This window comes from Ursus maritimus, unplaced genomic scaffold (assembly GCF_017311325.1).
Source record: "Ursus maritimus isolate PB19 unplaced genomic scaffold, ASM1731132v1 scaffold_4, whole genome shotgun sequence".
NCBI classification, from domain to species: Eukaryota; Metazoa; Chordata; class Mammalia; order Carnivora; family Ursidae; genus Ursus; species Ursus maritimus.
The window spans coordinates 7,964,794-7,974,122 of NW_024426552.1; positions in this window are offsets into that span (position 1 = coordinate 7,964,794).

Consider the following 9,329-nt stretch of genomic DNA (forward strand, 5'->3'; position numbering starts at 1 on the left):
AAATGGACCCTCAACTCTATGGTCAACTAATCGTCGACAAAGCAGGAAAGAATATCCAATGGAAAAAAGACAGTCTCTTCAACAAGCAGTGTTGGGAAAATTGGACAGCCACATGCAGAAGAATGAAGCTGGACCATTTCCTTACACCATGCACAACGATAAACTCAAAATGGATGAAAGACCTAAATGTGAGACAGGAATCCATCAAAATCCTAGAGGAAAACACAGGCAGCAACCACTGTGACCTCAGCCACAGCAATTTCTTGCTAGACCCGTCTCCAAAGGCAAGGGAAACAAAAGGGGAAATGAACTATTGGGCCTTCGTCAAGATAAAAAGCTTCTGCACAGCAAAGGAAACAGTCAACGAAACTAAGAGGCAATGAACGGAATGGGAGAAGATATTTGCAAATGACAAATCAGAAGAAGGACCAGAATCCAAGATCTATAAAGAACTTATCAAACTCAACACCCAAGGAAAAAATAATCCTATCAAGAAATGGGCAGAAGACATGAACAGACATTTGTCCAAGGAAGACACTTAAATGGCCAACAGACACAAGAAAAAACGCTCCACATCACTTGGCATCAGGGAACTGCAAATCAAAACCGCAATGAGCTACCACCTCACACCTGTCAGAATGGCTGAAATTAACAAGTCAGGAAACAACAGATATTGGCAAGGATGTAGAGAGAGGGGAACCCTCTTACCTTGGTGGGAATGCAAGCTGGTGCAGCCACTCTGGAAAACAGTATGGAGGTTCCTCAAAAAGTTGAAAATAGAGCTACCCTACGACCTAGCAACTGCACTACTGGGTATTTACCCCAAAGATACAAATGTAGTGATCCGAAAGGGCATCTGCACCGCAATGTTTATCCCAGCCATGACCGCAATAGCCAAACTGTGAAAGGGCCCAGTTGTTCATGATGAATGAATAAAGAAGATGTGTTATATTTACATGATGGAATATTACTCAGCCATCAAGGAGGATGAAATCTTTACATCATCATGGATGGAACTGGAGGATAGTATGCAGAGCGAAGTAAGTCAATCAGAGAAAGACAATTATCACACGGTTTCATTCATATGTGGAATATAAGAAATAGCACAAAGGATCATAAGGGAAGGGAGGGAAAACTGAAAAGAAAGAAATCAGAGAGGGAGACAAACCACGAGAGACTTTTTTTAAAAAAAGATTTTATTTTATGTATATGACCGAGAGAGAGAACAAGCAGGGGGGATGGCAGGCAGAGGGAGAGGGAAAAGCAGACTCACCGCAGAGCAGGGATCCTAATGCAAAGCTTAATCCCAGGACCCTGGGATCATGACCTGAGCCGAAGGCAGACGCTTAACCAACTGAGCCACCCAGGTGCCCCATGAGAGACCCTTCACTATAGGACACAAACTGACGGTTGGTGGAGGGATGGAGGGGGCGTTGGATAAATTGGTGATGGGCATTCACAAGGCATCTGATATGATGAGCACTGGGTCTTATATGCAACTGATGAATAACTGAATTCAATATCTGAAACTCATGAGGTACTCAATGTTGGCTAATTGACTTAAAATAAAACGTTAAAAGGAAAGTTGCTTATCAATAAATAACTTTGCTTTTTGTTTAAAAAAAAAAAAAAGACCAAAGCTACGGGCACTTCTGTTCCCTGCCCTTCCTGTATGTCTCACTTCAGGCCCGACAGAGTCTGCCCCCTGAAATAAAGTCTCTGCCCAGTCTGGGACCACTGGATCCTCTAAATGGGACGAGACAATAAGGGAGCTCTTCCCTATCTGTAAGATTTGTAAAACCTGATGCTGAGTTCTATCAGCTAACTATCTGAGGGAGCCGAGGCCTGGGGGGAAGGGTATTTGTGGAATCAGGGATGTGCAGGAGGCCCCGACCCCCAGGCCCAGACCGGACTGTTCAACCACACATCCCGCAGGAGAACGTCCAGGGAGATGCTCCCGGGCACAGGTCTCAGAGCCACACCCCGCCCAGTCCTCAGGTGCATGACGTCACAGTGAGGACACAATCCCCAGGCTCCGCCCTCCCCTGACAGAAAACCCCACCAGAACTCTTGCCGCGGCACCAAAGGTTGACTCCCGGGAAGCCGCGTGAGTGGCTGTGTCCTGAGTTAGGCTTTGAAGGGTCCTCCATCCATTGCTAGGGTGACAAATCCAGCATGCTCCCTCACCCAGGACTCTCGGGCAGGACACCCTCCTGCAAGGGCAGGCCGTTCCTACCCCTCCCAGAGCGACTAGCCTCCTCCCAGGCTCCATGATGGACCCAAACTATGGGGGGAGGAGGAAAGGCTGCTGGCCACCCCTAGGCCCTCCTTGGGGGCACAGGCTGTAGATGGAGGGCCCCACAAGAAAACAGGCCGGGTCACTGGGTCACCCTGTAGCAGAGTCACCCCGTTGCAGGGACGCTTGGATTGTTCAAGGACAGGCTGGCTCCATAGAGACTATGAAATTGTGAGACCCTGCCAGTTCCAGCTGATTCCTCCTGAGGTGTTAGCATTGGAATGCTGGTCTCTTAGGTAATAACTCTGGGGACATCCTCAGTATCAGACCCACAGGGATCTGCCAGCCCACAGCGACCACACAGAGGAGGGAGGGAGCCTCGGAGGAGGGAGACTCTGGGAACTTTGCAGAAGGACCAGGAGTCCCTGCAGCAGAGGGGATCTTCGGATCAGGAGAATGGGCCTCGCCCAGGGAAGGAGGACTTAACACTCTGCCCTGACTTCCCTGTGTGCACAGACAGACAGACCTGGCCCTGCCTTGAGCCCCTAGCTTTGCTGTGGGGCCAGGTGTGCCCGGAGTGGCTAAGCTCCAGGCTGGGATCAGCCCTTCCCACCTGCCCCAGTGCTTGGGTGATTGAGACAACTCTCTACTGCACAGCAAAGTCCGGGACAACTGTTTTCTAGAACCTGGCTGGCCTCCCCTCCCCCGGCCAACTGCTCTGCTCTGGTTGCCAGGCACTGGTTGACCTCAGAGGTGGAACTCTCCGCAGGGTTCTGAGCGGTCAGTTGTGGCCATAGGATGCTGGCACTCGCAGGCATTCCTGTGGAGCCCGACGCAGCCATGGAGAGCCCGCCTTCGGCCAGCGGATCCGCTTTCCAGCTGGTCCTGGAGCACCTGTGGGGTGCGCTGCGGCTGATTTCTCGGAGCTGGAGACCCAGCCCAAGTCTCCTCTCTGTGTTGCCCTGGGCGATGCTGGTATGCACCGTGCTGCTGGTTTTCCTCGTGAAGAGACGACTCACTCTGAGAAGTGAGAAGGCGCTGGGCCAGAGGTGTTCTGCCCACCACGATGTCTGTGCAGCTGGCAGTGAGGACACTGGCCCAACCACACAAGCCGATGACACCCTCCAGCCACCCCGGGTGGTGGCCAGTCCTCCCACTTTACAAGCCTTGTGCTTGTCCGCGATGAAAATAGACCTGGAGACGTTGCTATGTTGTGACACTGTTGACTTTCTGAAAAAGGCATGGAAGAGCCAGCCTCCTCCACTCCCCCAGGTCACTGGTGAAGAACCCATCCTAAGAGACGCAGAGAAGGATGGAGAACAACTTCTGAGGGAAAGAACGAATGACTGGAGTGAAAACTCTCCTTTTCCAGAACGACCAGAACTGTTCAACCCAGAAGTTTTGAGATGGAGGCAGAGAGGGCAGGAGAAGGAGGGGGAAGAAAGGCTGGAGCCGTCGAAGGCAGGCATGGAGCCGGTCCCCGAAGATCAAGCCAGCCGGTCACCGTCCAGGGCAGGACCCGGGCTGCAGGCCGTCCCCTCGCCCGACCTCGCTGCACATCACGCCGGGGCCGGGACCTGCGGAGTCCAGCCGAAGAGGGGAGCAGGAAGTGGCCATCACCCCACCCATCGGGCCGCAGTTCATCTGAAGGGTGTCACTGATGATGCTGGCTTCCCTGGGTCCCCTCCAAGTCCCGACGGCCAACAGCAAGCCAGAGCCACACAACCGTGGGCAGAAAGGGCAGAGATCGCAGTGCTGACACGACAAACACACAGTCTGCAAACCCAGGAAGCGTCTTTGCGGGAGGAAAATTCCCAGCTGGACCGTGAGATTCGGCAGCTGAAGCTGAAAGTCCAGAATGTACCGGATGAACAGGACCAACACATCCTGCAACTTCACAGGAAAATGTTTCAAGGGGAAGATCAGTGCTTGGCACTGAAGAAGAAGCTGGCCGGCCTGTATAGGGAGATGAACTTCACGCACCAGTTTCACAACCTCTACAAGAAGAGGGCCCAAGACCTGGGCGAAGAGCTGGAGAGAAACGCCTGCCACCATCACAAGACTGTCGCCTTCCATCAGGACAGAGTGGCTAAAAGTTGGGCGGCAGCTGTGACCAGCAAGAGAAAGTTCGAGGAGCTAAGGGAAGAAAAAGATCACGTGAGGCAGATGCTGGCCGGCGTGGAGTCCCACTGCCCGCCTTTCCTGAGTGACCCTCTGGCTCCTGCAGCTCCGCCCGCAGCCCACAGAGGCTGGCAAGTGTCAGGGGGGTCCCTGGGGTCATCAGGGCCCCAGGAAGGAGGGAGGTCCCCCTGGGAGGGCACCGAGTCCGGGGTCGCCTGCAGGAGGGACTGGGCTCAGGGCAGCCGGGCCCCGAACAGCCACAGCCTGGCTCAGCCTCTGCCTGGAGTTCTGTGAATCCCGTCTCCCTGCTCTGTCTCTGCTGGGGCTGCTACTTCTAAACTGATGCCACAGTCACTGTCAGCGGTAGAGCCTAGAACTCTATGCTGCTGGTACAGACAGAGCTTTGTGCCTATTGTCATATATACATAGTTTCCGCCAACAGATGCTTTAGAATTATATACTGTAGGTATGGTATTCGGATTTAAATTAATGCCACGATGACCTAAGACATGTCTATTGTTGACATGGATAGAGACGTTCAAAACAAGACCATTTCCATGCGCTAGGACCAGCGTTACGATCTGCAGAACTAACGCAATATTGATGTGAATAAAATGGGATTGGTTTTAAAAACAGAAAAAAAACTTAAAACAACATCCCACTCAAACTGTATAAAGTAGTTAGTGTAGTCCTAAATTCAAATTTTAGTCCTAAACTCATATTTTAGTCGTAAATTCAAATTTTAGTCCTCAATTCAAATCTTAGTCCCAAATTCATATTTAGTCCTAAATTCATATTTTAGTCCTGAATTCATATCTTATTCCTAAATTCATAGCATTAGGTTAGTCTTAAATTTATAGATAGGAAAACTTACGAATTTGCAAACATTTCTTCCTTGTTCTGCAGTTTTTTTCTTCACCTCTGTTTTGTTTAAGATACTATTTATTGTTTAACGTTTATGAATTTTATGCAAAGTACAAAGTTTTCTCTTGATGACACACGTGCACTCCCGGGCACGTGGACGTGCACACACACCCCCCATGATACAGAGTCTAGACTGTTGTAGTTGTTTTGTGAGTACCTGAAAATGTAAAAATAGAATTGAAAATTTTATTTGCTTATTGATAAATAAATTACTGAAAAGAAGAAACGTGTGTGTGCAATGTGTAAGAGAGGAAAGCCTCCTTGGTCTCCCTCACAGAGAGCACAGTGCCCTGATAGACCAGGGACGACCCCAGGCAGGAGCACTTCTCCCACATGGTGCAGAGGAGGGAGGAGGCCAGGGGACAGTCCCCACCTGCAGCAGGAGGAGGGCAGGACCAAGGAGGGGGCTCCCAGCCTCCAGCCACATGGCAAGGTGGTCCCATCCCGAGCCTGGAAGGACAACAGGGAAGTGGCATCAGCTGAGCCCAGTGGGGGGCTGTCCCAGGAATGGGACGAAGTGCCCCCCTCTGTCATCCAAGCCTCCATGGACTGCTGGTGCAGGGCAGCCCCCGAGGGCCCGGAGTGCTGGCGGGGAGTCAGCCTCAGGCACGGAGCAGGCAGAGCAATTTGGAGAAGCACCCGCACACGTGACTCTCTGACCCGAGGTGGGCTTGTGTGTTATGCCTTCATTCGCACCCACATGTGTAGTGAGTGTCTCTGCAGCTTCTCCCATGTCTTTGGTGCTGTTCTGGCGCGTGGGGTGCACTGATGGAAAAAACAAACCACTGAGGCCCGAGGACCCCAGTTCTTACGTCCTACCTAGTGAGAGACAAGGCCAGGGAATCAAGAACAAGGGGACAAGGAATAGCAATCTCTGCTCTGCGGAGAATTCCAATAGGGTGATGGCGAACGGGGTCAGAGGCCACACCCAGAGGTGACCTTCAGGCTGCGATGAAGGTAACAGAAGGTAGTCTGGGAGAGCAGGGGGCAGAATGTTCCAGGCAGAGAGCACAGGAGTGTAAAGGCTGAGGGCTGTGCTCCTGTGGCTGGGGAAACAGGGCAAAGGTGACGGGGAAGGGGGCAGGGGGCAGGGCCCCTGCACAGAACCTACTTGTGCAGGGTAGAGACACCAGGGGTGAGTGTAGACCTGGAGACGGGGTGGTGGCTGGGCACGGGTGTGATGTGTGTTCTGCACAGACCTGAGTGGTTGTGGGGACGGGAATGAAGGGTCGGGTAGACAGGGCTGGATTATTCTGGGAGGGGGCTCCCAGGGTCTGCATGGAGCACAGCGGGCTGGCACAGGGGTGGTCATCATGGAGATGGACGAGTAGGACAGATTTGGGTCTCAGTAGTTGGGGGGTCAGTGGAGAGGCAGGAAGAAAGACTCCCACCTTTTGTAAGAACCCTGTGTATTCTGGGCATCCTCAAGTAATCCTTAGAAAATCTCTGCGTGGGGCCCTGAGGAAAGTCAGCAAGGCTCGGACCCATTCCACGCAGTGTGAAGCCTGCTTTCTGAGGAGTGGGGCGTGGAGTAGGCCTGTCCATCTGGGCTCCCACCAGGTGTCCACCGTCCCTGACGGCCCTCGTGAGCAGGTGGTGTCACCTCTCAGCTGTTCCCTCAACAGGGACCTCAAGGGCAGCTTGGGAGGGGCTGGAGTGCAGGGTGAGGATGCCCAAGGGGGTGCACGTCCTACCTGATGCAGCCGGTGCTGCTACCAGTGGGAACCATGACAAACAACACGTGTCCTCCCACAGAGTCACAGGCCACAGGAGAGAGAGGCTCACGGACTGGACGTGCTCGTGACTGTGGCATGTGCCCTCATTGCTGGGCCACCCCGGCATTCTAACTGTCCCTGCTGTAGGCTGGGGTGGGGTGGCAAGGCCGGAGGGCTCCCTGGAGGAGGCAGCCTCTGAGCTGAATACTGACGGATGAGCAGGAGTTACCAACGGTGCTTTCACACTTTAAGGACCATGTGACTCTCCCAGAGACGTTGTCACAGAAAGATTCTGGTTCCTCAGGTCGTGGAGCTGAGACCCTGCACGGCCCACATGTGCTGTCTATCCTGGGACTAGACAGGGAGTAGCAAGGATCCTTAGTTGACGATGGGATAGAAGTGGGGGAAGTTGGAGGGGGCAAAGGCATTTCCGGCAAAAGAAAAGCACAGGGAAAAACACAGAGCAAAGAACAGCCTAGTCTGGGTGAGCAAGGCACGTTTCTGCAGTAGCTTTCTGGAGTCCATGCTCATGGGTTGGAAGGACATATGTTGTTAAAATATCTATGCTACCCAGAGAAATCTACACATTTAATGCAATCCCTACCAAAATACCATCAACTTTTTCACAGAGCTGAAACAAATAATCCTAAAATTTGTATGGAACCAGAAAAGACCCCAAATAGCCAGAGGAATGTTGAAAACAAAAACCAAAGCTGGGGGCATCACAATTCCGGATTTCAAGCTCTATTGCAAAGCTGTAATCATTAAGTCAGTATGGTACTGGCACAAAAACGGACACATAGATCAATGGAATAGAATAGAGAACCCAGAAATTGACTCTCAACTCTATGGTCAACTAATCGTCGACAAAGCAGGAAAGAATATCCAATGGAAAAAAGACAGTCTCTTCAACAAGTGGTGCTGGGAAAGTTGGACAGCCACATGCAGAAGAATGAAGCTGGACCATTTCCTTACACCATGCACAACGATAAACTCAAAATGGATGAAAGACCTAAATGTGAGACAGGTATCCATCAAAATCCTAGAGGAAAACACAGGCAGCAACCACTGTGACCTCAGCCACAGCAACTTCTTGCTAGACCCGTCTCCAAAGGCAAGGGAAACAAAAGGGGAAATGAACTATTGGGCCTTCGTCAAGAGAAAAAGCTTTTGCACAGCAAAGGAAACAGTCAACGAAACTAAGAGGCAACGAACGGAATGGGAGAAGATATTTGCAAATGACAAATCAGAAGAAGGACCAGAATCCAAGATCTATAAAGAACTTATCAAACTCAACACCCAAGGAAAAAATAATCCTATCAAGAAATGGGCAGAAGACATGAACAGACATTTGTCCAAGGAAGACACTTAAATGGCCAACAGACACAAGAAAAAACGCTCCACATCACTTGGCATCAGGGAACTGCAAATCAAAACCGCAATGAGCTACCACCTCACACCTGTCAGAATGGCTAAAATTAACAAGTCAGGAAACAACAGATATTGGCAAGGATGTAGAGAGAGGGGAACCCTCTTACCTTGGTGGGAATGCAAGCTGGTGCAGCCACTCTGGAAAACAGTATGGAGGTTCCTCAAAAAGTTGAAAATAGAGCTACCCTACGGCCTAGCAACTGCACTACTGGGTATTTACCCCAAAGATACAAATGTGGGGATCCGAAAGGGCATCTGCACCCCAATGTTTATCCCAGCCATGACCACAATAGCCAAACTGTGAAAGGGCCCAGTTGTTCATGATGAATGAATAAAGAAGATGTGTTATATTTACATGATGGAATATTAGTATTACTCAGCCACCAAGGAGGATGAAATCTTACCGTTTACATCATTGTGGATAGAACTGGAGGATATTATGCTGAGTGAAATAAGTCAGTCAGGGAAAGACAATTATTATATGATCTTACTCATATGCGGAATTTATGAAACAAAGGGAGGATCATAGGGGAAGGGGGAAAAATAAAAATTTAACAAGATGGAACCATAAGGGAGAAAAATCATATAGATGCTTAATCATAGGAAACAAACTGGGGGTTGCTGGACAGATGGGGTGCGGGAAGTTGGGGTAACTGTGTGATGGACATTAAGGAGGGCACGTGATATCATGAACATTGGGTGTTATATAAGACTGATGAATCCGTGACCTCTACCTCTGAAACTAACAATACATTATATATTAATTGAATTTAAAAAATATAAAAAACAAAGAAGTGCATATATTAAAATAATTTTGTAACATTTATCACTGGGCAGTAAAATTACAAATGTTATTTTTCTTCTCTGTGACTTTTTCTCAAATTTTTTACAATTGATTATTG